At 36.1% G+C, this 10,584-nt stretch overlaps 1 non-coding gene across 1 annotated transcript; it reads left to right on the forward strand.

Moving 5' to 3' along the window:
* The first annotated feature begins 1,137 nt into the window (after nt 1–1,137).
* On the forward strand, nt 1,138–1,328 carry LOC124076637 (U2 spliceosomal RNA). Its single transcript, XR_006846406.1, has one exon. It is a non-coding gene; the product is annotated as a U2 spliceosomal RNA (small nuclear RNA).
* The last annotated feature ends 9,256 nt before the right edge of the window (nt 1,329–10,584 follow it).

Genomic DNA, 10,584 nt, shown 5'->3' on the forward strand with positions numbered 1-10,584 from the left:
ATGCCTTCAGTCTTTTGTTTCTGTTTCCTGATTCACTCAGTGGGAATAATTTATCTTGTGAATTTGTTTAATCAAACTGACTAGAGTAAAGACACATGTTCAAAGTCTTTTTTGCAAAACTCACACTTTGACTCTCATGTGCTGAATGCTGCAGCAACAATTGCTGGATCATAAAAATATTCATTCAGCTGCTTGAATTCCCATGTCACATATTTCCTATTAGCACTTAAAATTTAAATCTAGGTTTGAATTTAGTTTTAGTAAATTAATTACTCCCATTTTAAAATTTACTATAAATATTATAGATTTATCACAACTTTGCAAATTTAGAATGACTTGTATAAAACTCTATGAACAAAATTATGATCTTAATAGTTTTCTTAATACTTTTTGATGTAAATTCAAGAACAGAGTGAGAAGTTGAGCTGTAATGGAAGATTGGAACCAGATTACTAAGGCATTCATTTATATGATTAATAGTTCAGTAGTTTATTTTTTGCTCACAATTGCACGGATTGCCTTGTGATTCTTCTGTTGATCTTTCTTGGCATCACTCATGTGGCTGCACCTGAGTGGCAGATTGGCTAGGGCTGTCAGCCATGGCACATTGATCTTAAATGTGTGACTACCCCAAATAGCCAGCCTGGGCTTTCTTACAGTTTTGTGGTCTCAAGGAAGAATTCTTAGAAGAAGCATTTGCAGAGTGTAAAAACAGAGCTTTAAAACTTTTTATATAGAGGCTGTCAGACCTACATTACTTATACCACATTTTATTCATCTGAGCAACTCACAAAGCTAGCCCAGATTCAAGGAGAGAGAAAATAGACTCCATCTCTTAAAGAGAAAAGTATCAGAGACACATTGCAAATGCTTATGGGATGTGAAATAACAATGCAGCCATTTTTGGAAACCATCAACTACACTCCACCTCCTAGCTGAAATAATTCCCATTCCTCCCACGTGAAACACACTAATCACCACCTCCCTCCATGGCTCATCCTGTTAGGCATCTGCTCCGAGTCCAGGGTCTAGCCATCTCAATCAGGTGCAAAGAAGGGCTCCTTATGTTGCTTGTATATACTGATCAAGTGTGCCTTCTCTCTATCTGGAAGCCTCTAACCTCAAAAGGCAAGTTATATCACTTCTCAGCCTTTTGGCTAAGATTGAGTGTAGTGTCTATTCTTGTCAGTTTAATATCTGATACATCCTTTATCCAAGGACAATATATTAAACGGAGTTTTGGAGCAGGAAGATGGAATAGGAGCTTGCTCCTTCCACTCCACGCGTTGACCTGCTATTGCAGTACTTCCAAGAATGATGAACCAAAAAAAAAAAAAAAAAAAGGCAAGTTATCTGCTTCTCACATACAGCACACAATAGTATAGGAAAACTTCTATGGACAAATCATTATGTACTCTGTAAAATCAGGGCCCTGAAGAGACCAGAGAACAATCATGGGGAAAATGGAGAGGTACCGTTCTCAGGAATATAGGTTAGGAACTTGGGATGTGTTATGGTTTGGATGTGAGGTGTCCCCAAAAGCTCACGTGTGAGACAATGCAAGAAGGTTTGGAAGAGAAATAATTCAGTTATAACCTTAACCTAACCAGTGAATTAATCCCCAATGGGATTACCTGGGTGGTAACTGAAGGCAGGTAGGGTGTGGCTGGAGGAAGTGGCTCATTGGGAGTATGGCTGTGGGATATATATTTTGTATCTGGAGAGTAGAGTCAGTCTCTCTCTCCTCTCTCTCTCTCTCTCTCTCTCTCTCTCTCTCTCTCTCTCTCTCTCTCTCTCTCTCTCTCTTTGTCTCTGCTTCTGATCATCATGTGAGCTGCTTCCCTCTGCCACACTCTTCCGCCATGATGTTCTGCCTCACCTTGAGCCCCAAGGTAGGCAGCCGCCTATCTATGGATGGAGATCTCTGAAACTGTGAGCCCTTAAATAAACTTCTCCTCTACAATTGTGCTGGTTAGGTCCTTTCATCACAGCAGTGAAAAAGCTGACAAGGAATGTCAAGGAATGCTCATGAAACTGTCACCATTTCCTGAGCATTTTCTAGTGCCAGGTGCTATTCTGAGCATGTTTCATACACCTTCTCATTTAACCTTCCCAACAAACTTTAGAAAGATACCTGTTTGGCAACTGATGAAAGCTTAGGCTAAGATATGATAGTTGAGATAACCCACTTAGTTACCTAGGCAGAGGGAAGGTAGCTTTGAACTTTTGAGCTTGGATAGTAACTGTTATAGAGAAAACACGACATGTGACATAAGCAGTTGGTCTCCTGGTAGGGGGGGTGAGGCACAGTCACCCGAGTCTCCTCAATAATACTAGATGTTTTCCAAAATTTAAACTTTTCCCAACTGTCTACAATAAAATAATATCATTGTGACTTAATTTTCATCCATCCAGTGTTGAATGAGATTGACTGCTTTTTAATTTTTATAACAAGTTTCCTAGTAAATTCACATACCTTACATTGCACTCATTTAAAGTACACAATTCAATTATTTTTAGTTTATGCAGAGTTATGCAACCATCACCTCCTGCCCACATCCCATCCCATCCGGGCAGTGGGAATGGGGTTCCCCTTGGTGGAATGGGCTGGCTGAGAAATAAAAGCTAAGATAAATAAAACAGCAAAAAAATGACAGAACACAGAAAGTGATTTCAAAAGCTGGGGCAGGACGGGCAAGCTGATCAAACAGATCAAGCTTCTAGACAAAATGGAGCCTGCACCTGGCTTTATCTATATTGGGAAACATCAAAGAGATTCTGTAGAATGTTCTTCTCCAAAAAAGGTTAAAGTTGGGCTGTTCAGTTCCTAACATGTTAAACCCATATTCAGAGCTACTATGAGGAACCTTCCTAGCAGAGCAGAGGGAAAGGTCACGTGCATTGGGCAATCTTTGGCTGTGGGAGAGCATGGACAGTTCCCAGTACCAGGCCTATCTCTCCCTAGCTTCATGCTGAGAGAAGATCTTCATGTATTTCATGGATAGGTTTTTGAAATCACGATAATCAATTTTAAAATATTTTCATCACCCCCCACAAAGACATACTGTACCCCTTAGTATCAATTCTTACCCCACTCTCCCAGCCCAAAATTCCTCAGCCCTGATGACTTTATTTTTCAATAGATTATGTACTCTGGGTGTTTTCTATAAATGGAATCATACAATATGAAGTCCTATGTGACTGGCTTCTACCATTTAGCATTATGCTTTTAAGGTTTATTCATGTTTGTAGTTTGTATCAATAATTTATTCCTTTTTATTGCTGAATATGCAATTTTCCATTTTATGGATATTCCACATTTTATTTGTCCATTCATCTGCTGATGGTCATCTTAGTTGTTTCCATCTTCGGACTTACAAATAATGCTGTTATCAACATTCATGGACGTATATTTTATTTCTTAGGCATCTCTTTAGGAGGGGAATTGCTAAGTCTTATGGTAAATCTATGTTTAACATTTTAAGGAAACTGCCACATTGTTTTGCAAAGTTTACATGCATAATGTTTGAAGGTCTCCATTTCACCACATCTTCACTGACTTATTGTCTATCTTTCGATGATTGTCATCCTCATAGATGTGAAATAGTATTTCAGTGGTCTTTATTTGCATTTCCCTGGTGGCTGGTGATACTGGGCATCTTTTCATTTGTATATCGGTCATTTGTGTGTCTTCTTTGGAGGAATATTTATTCTGATCCTTTGCTCATTTTTAAATTGGGTTTTGTTACATATTCTGCATACAAGTTTTTTATCAGATATGGAATTTGCAAACATTTTCTACCATTTGTTCGGTTGTCTTTTCACTTTCCTAATGGTTTCCTTTGAAACACAAAAGTTCTAAATTTTGAGGATGTCCAATTAATGTTTTTTACTCTGTTGCATATGCTTTTGTATCACATCAAAGAAATCACTGCCTAGTTCAAGGTCATGAAGACTTATGCCTATTTTCTTCTAAGAGTTTTACACTTTTGGCTTTCACATTAGATGATCCATTCTGAGTTAATTATTGTGTGGTGGTGTAAGGCAGAGGTCTGATTTCACTGTTTTGCATATGGATATGCAGTTGTCCCAGCACCTTTACTTTTATTCTTTCTTTTTTTGTACTGTGTATTGCACCCTGTGGCAGGCACTAAACTGCTGAGCTACATCTCCACCCCTTTTCTTCATTTTTTATTTTGAAATAGGGTCTCAGTAAGCTTCTTAGGGCCTTACTAAGTTGCTAAGGTTGTCTTTGAACTTGCAATCCTCATGTCTCAGCCTCCTAAACCACTGGGATTACAGGTGTGCGCCACCGTGCCCAGCTCCAGCAACTTTTCTTGAAAAAGACTTTTTCTTCATTGAATTGTCTTGGCAGCCTTGTCAAGAATCAATTGACCCCAAATGTGAAGTACTGAACTCTTCATTCTATTCCAATGATCTGCACGTGTGCCTCTCACTATGACAGTACCAGAGTTTCATCATTACTGCAGCACTGAAATAAGTTGTAATTGGAAAGTGGGAGTTCTCCAACTTCTTTTACAAGACTGTTTTGTCTATCCAGGGTCCCTTTGATTTCCATATAAACTTTAGGTTCAATCTGTCAATTTCTCTAAAGACAGCTGGGATTTTGATAGGGATTACATTAAATCTATAGATCAATTTGTAGAGTACTGCCTGCCATCTTACAATTCTGTCTTCCAACTTGAGAACACAGAATATCCTTCCATTTATTTGGGTTTCTTTTAATTTCCTTCAAAAAGGTTTTGCAATTTTCAGGGCATAAATTTCAGATTTCTATAAATTTATTCTTAAATATTTTATTCTTTTAGTTGCTATTATAAATGACATTGTTTTCTTGGTTTTATTTTGCTTTTTGATTGTTACTGTGCAGAATGACAACTGATTTTTAGTAAATTGATCTTGTGTCCTACAACTCAGCTGAACTCAATTATTAGTCCTAATAGATGTCTTGTTTTGTTTTTAGTGGAATTCTTGGTGTTTTCTAAATACAAGATTATGTAATCTACAAATAGAGATAATTTTACTTCCTCCTTTAGAATCTGGATATCTTTTGTTTTTTTCTTGCCTAGTTGCCCTGGCAAAAGGATTCAATACAACCCTAAAGAGAACAACAAGTGTAGAAATCCTTGTCTTATTCCTGGTAAGAAGAAAGCATTCAGTGTGTCACCATTAAGTATGATGACAACTGGGTTTTTCCCTAGATACCCCTAATTAGATTCTGGAATTTCCCTATTAATTCTAATTTATTGAAAATTTTTTTGTCTTGAAAAGTGTTGAATTTTGTCAAATGCTTTTTCTGTGCCTTTTGGGATGACCATATGGTCATTGTCTTTTTTATAGTATTACATAGTGTATTATACTTAATGGTTTTCAGATTTTAGTTCAGTTTGAGCATTTTAAAACATTCACAGGCCATTTATCTTCTGTGAAATATTTTTATATCATTTGCCCATTTTCTACTGGATTGATTGATAGTCCTTTTCTTACTGATTTGTAATAATTTCTTATATAGCCCAACTATCTTTATCAGTTATATGTGTAGCAAATATTTTCTCCCAATTTGTATTTTGTCTTTTTTATTTCTCTATGAAGTCTTTTGATGAACAGTAGGCTCTTAAAATCAATGCTTGACAATTTAAATTTTAAAATGTTTACAATTTAAAAATCTTTACTTGTGCTTTGTACTTGTAGAAGAAATCTTGTCTTCTAGAGCTAAGTTTATAATCCTAAATTGTCCTATAAAGTTTTGCCATTCAGAGTTAGATCTACACTGGGAATTGATTACTTTTTAAAGATTCAAGGTCAGACCAGATGTCATGTTATCCCATATGAACATCCAACTCTTTTGGACAGGGTTAATGCAGCTCCTCAGAATCACTCAGTCTCACCTTCCTCAGGGTCTTCAGCCAATGGCTCTGGGGGACCTTCTAATGGCCTCCTAATGACCCCTATTGCAGCTGCTGCTCATCTACCAATGCTGCCAGCTGTCCTGAGCTTCCCCACAGAGACACCATCTCCACGATCCTGCCAAATTCTTCAGTCTCATTTCCATCCTCTTCCTTTAATTCTATGCTCCAGCAGATGAGAAATATTCCCACTTTTATTTTGACTTTTGTATTTATACATGCTTAGAATACTGCCTCTCACCCTTGCCGGTGTCTATTCATACTTCAAACCTCCACACTGAGACCAGAAGCCCTCCTCCTCTGTCTTTTTCATCCTTATATTGCTGGCACAAAGAAAGCCTCAATAAATACTTGGGAAATCAATTCACATAGATGGGACTGGTATTATCCCACTATGTTTCAACACTGCTTTTAGAGTATAATATCAGAATAAAACACAATAATCAGATATAGCCTTTTGGCCATATCTCAAAGGCCTCTTGAGGTGATCATATTAATGGCTATATGTATGCCAAGATTGTGCTAGCTTTTAAACTTTCGTATCTTTCATAATGCCTCTAGGAAATAACCCAAGTAATGAAGTTGATTTAATGATGTCATCTTCATTTCTGAGAGACAGCACTTCCTCAGGCTCTACTAGAAACATGATGTGAAAGACCTATGAGGTGATGAGTATGACTCTTCTTAAATGTCCATTTTAAAAATCCTTCCAACACTATCATTATGTAATAATACCAGTTTAAGAAAAGTATTTTTCCACATATTTTATTGGTGCTTTATAATTGTATATAATGACAGATTTGTTGTTACACATACATACATGTACATAACAATTCAGTCAATATCACTTCCCAGCACTAACCCCCTTCTTCCCCACCTCTCTCCCTCTGGTCACTTTCCTCTACTTTACTGTCTTTTGATTTTCATGAGATTTCTACCCCCAAAAACTCACACCTTTCTTTTCCTTTTTCCTCTCTAACTTCCACATAGGAGAGAAAACATACAACCCTTGACCTTCTGAGTTTGACATTTCACTTACCATAATGGTCTCTAGTTCCATTCATTTTCCTGCAAATGACATAACTTCATCTTTATTTATGGCTGAATAAAATTCCATTGTGTATATATACCACATTTTCTTTATCCATTCATCTGTTAATGGACACCTAGGCTTGGTTCCATAGTTTGGCTATTGTGAATTGTGATCCTATAACCATAGGTATGCAAGTATCACTGTAGTGTGATGACTTTAATTATTTAGGATAAATACTGAGGAGTGGTATAGCTAGGTCGTATGATAGTTCCATGCCTAGTCTTTTGAGGACCTGCCATATTGGTTTCCATAGTGGTTGTACTTTTCTACACCAATAATGTAAAAGTGTTCCTCTTCCTCCATATCCTCTCCAGCATTTATTATTATGTGTATTCTTGATGACTGCCATTCTGACTGATATGAGATGAAATTCAATGTAATTTTGATTTGCATTTCCCTAATCACTAAAGATGTTGAACATATATTTGTTGGCCATTGTATTTTTTCTTTTGAGAAGTATATGTATAATTCATTTGATTTTTTTATATACAGTTTTTTGAGTTCTTTATGTATTGTAGGTATTAATCCTCTGCAGGAGAGGAGCTATCAAATATTTTCTTCCAGTCTAAAAACAGTACTTTTTTAAGCAGAATGTTTAGTTATATTGCTATGATAGTTGATGGTGATTTTGAGTTGGTATTCTGAGCAGTAGCTCTTTACTAAAATGAAGTATACATTAAATTAATGAATTTTTCAGCTTTAACCATCTCATTCAGAAAATAATTTGAATAATAAGAAAAGAATAGAAGAATAAGAAAATATGGAAAGGATGTTTTGCCATTTAAAACAATTTAGCAATAGCCTTACATGATGTATACCAAAAAAAATTACTGGTAACTACCAATGTACTGATAAGTGAAAAGATATTTTGACTCTTGTAGAATCTCCTGAATATACTTATCTTACAGTGTAGTTCAGTTGTTTAGAATACAGATAAGAAATTCAAGCTGTTGGAATCAACAATACATATGAGACTAAACATCTAACACCATCATTACAATTTGATGTACAAAATACTAAATAAATCCTAATCCTAACTTTAATATTGGCTCATTTAACATCATTCATACTTAGCTGTAAGTATAACACATAGCAAAAATTGGCATCCAAATATTAATATTAAGAAGTAGAGTTTGGGCACAGTGGCTCACACCTGTAAAGCCAGCTGCTCAAGAGGCTGAGGCAAGAGGATCACAGCCTGGGCAACTTAATGACACCCTGTCTCAAAACAAACAAACAAATAAATAAATAAAAATTTAAAAAGGGCTGGGGATGTGGCTCAATGGTAAGAGCACATCAGGATTCAATCCCCGTTGCCAACAAATTTTTAAAAAATAGTTAAAACTTTGAAATGTTTTTAGGAATGTCAGAACAAATTTTTTCCTTTTGTTTTTTTTTAAAGATACATTCAATGTTTGTGGTAGAAATCTCTACAAAGGGTTATAAATGTTTATATCAAAACTTCCTACAGGGGCTGTGGATGTAGCTCAGTTTGTAGAGTGCTTGCCTTGCATGCACAAGGCCCTGGTTCAATCCCCAGTACCACCAAGAAAAAAATTTTTTAAAAAACTTCCTACAGTGAACAACTCTTACTTTCCTATTATGAATAAATGTTATTCCAACCAGATGCAGTGGTGCACTCCTACAATCCCAGCTACTTGGGAAGTTGTGGCAGGGGGATCACAAGTTCAACGCTAGCCTGGGCAACTTGATGAGGCCTTGTCTCAAAATAAAATAAAAAGGGCAGTGGTCTAACACTTGCCTCACTTGTATGAAGCCCTGGCTTGAATACTTATCACTGTCAAAAAATATAACGAATAAATATAAATTAAAATATTCTCTGGTCTTGGTTTCTTTCTTTACTCTTTAATGCATGTAATTATATTTTTCATAATAAATTTATTGAACAGTGTAGAACCCAGCATGGACATTTTAAATTTTCCGCAGCCCTACACACACACACACACACACACACACAAGAAAACAAACCCACTGTACCTGTTAACCATAATAAATACATAGTTTTGAATTTTAGGATCATTAATAATTTGTTAAATGATTTGACTGCTATGAGTACTGTAGAGTGATCTACTCTGATTTATCACACATCATCAAGTGTAATTGGGAATTCCTGCCAAGTAATGAAATCAAATGGATGGGATGAAAATTTTATGAATAGTACATTAATAAAATTGGTATAATATTATATTTCATACACATTTAGCAAATCATTAATTAGTTTTCCTTCTGTAGTTCCTTCTTCTACTTTGAAACCAAGTAATGCTCTTAAAATCCTCAAACATTTCTGAACTCCATGAGCAGCTCATCTGTCCTGGGCACCATGTCTCTATGACCCTAGGACCAACAATTAGCAGCCAATTACTTGAACTGCCTAGAAATCCTGACCCTGGTTCCATCCCAGACACAATCCTTTGATGTGCCCATGTCTAATAACAATATATATATTTTTAATCTACATATGACAGAATGGATGAATACATATACTTTTTGAGTTACTGTTGTAATATTTATGCAAAAACAAAGCATTTATTTTCCTCCTTGTAAAGTAGGATTTATCACTGCTAATCTTATACATTTTAAATGATTAATGGTGAAGGGGATCAGAAAATACCACCTCCAAATATGCCACTCTAGTGCATTCATTTGGAAACTGAAGGCAATTGAGAAATTGCAGATGCAGAAAAGGACCTCTGCCATCTCCTTTCAACCAAAAGCAGGACATAAATTTCTGACAAGAAAGGCACCCTTTCTATATCCAAAAGAGGAGAATGTTCTTATCACTGGATGTGAAGGTCGGCATGGAGATGAATCCATACGAACTTACTAAAATAACCCTTATCTTCTATTAGTTTCCCCCATATATTTCCTAATTACTTTCCCACAATTTACTGCCCTTAGTCCATACTCCTTTGTCTTGTCCGATTGCTAAAATTTATTGTTTTGTGCTAAAATGGCATACAAGCTCTCAGGACTCTCTGCTTCTTTAGGTTTTCATTTTTTATATATGAAGGTCTCTATATACATGTAAAAATACTAATATCAAATAAAATGTGTATGCTTTTCTTTAATCAGATTAATGCTCAGGGCTGGCCACAGAACTAAGAGGGTAGAACAGAAGTCTTTCCTCCCATACATGTAGTAGATAACTAGTAGCTACCTGCTCACTCTTATTTATGATCAAATTCCAGAATCTGTTTCCTCCAAAATTTTAGCAGTATAAAGTTTCTGTACTGGTTGAAGTTAACATAGCTAGGGGGAAAAATACATCATTTTCCCAGGTCTCATGCCCCTTGTATACTTTCAGTGTCTTGACTGTCCCTGGAAGTCCCATGATAGGTCTTCCTGGACCAGCAGTGAGTTCCTGGCAGGCACCAGTACACATCTAGAGGCATAAAAATCTAATGGTTATTGTTACTGTGGCCCATCAGGCATCCTCTGTCTCTTATTTCTGCCTTCTTTTCTTTTTATACTCTCTAAATATTTTTGAATAAATAACTCCTTTTATCCCCCAAATTCTCTAGGTTCAGAAAAGATGCATAGCAA

This window comes from Marmota monax, unplaced genomic scaffold (genome assembly GCF_021218885.2).
Source record: "Marmota monax isolate L192 unplaced genomic scaffold, Marmota_monax_Labrador192_F-V1.1 WCK01_AAM20220418_F8-fsc00365, whole genome shotgun sequence".
Lineage (NCBI taxonomy): Eukaryota > Metazoa > Chordata > Mammalia > Rodentia > Sciuridae > Marmota > Marmota monax.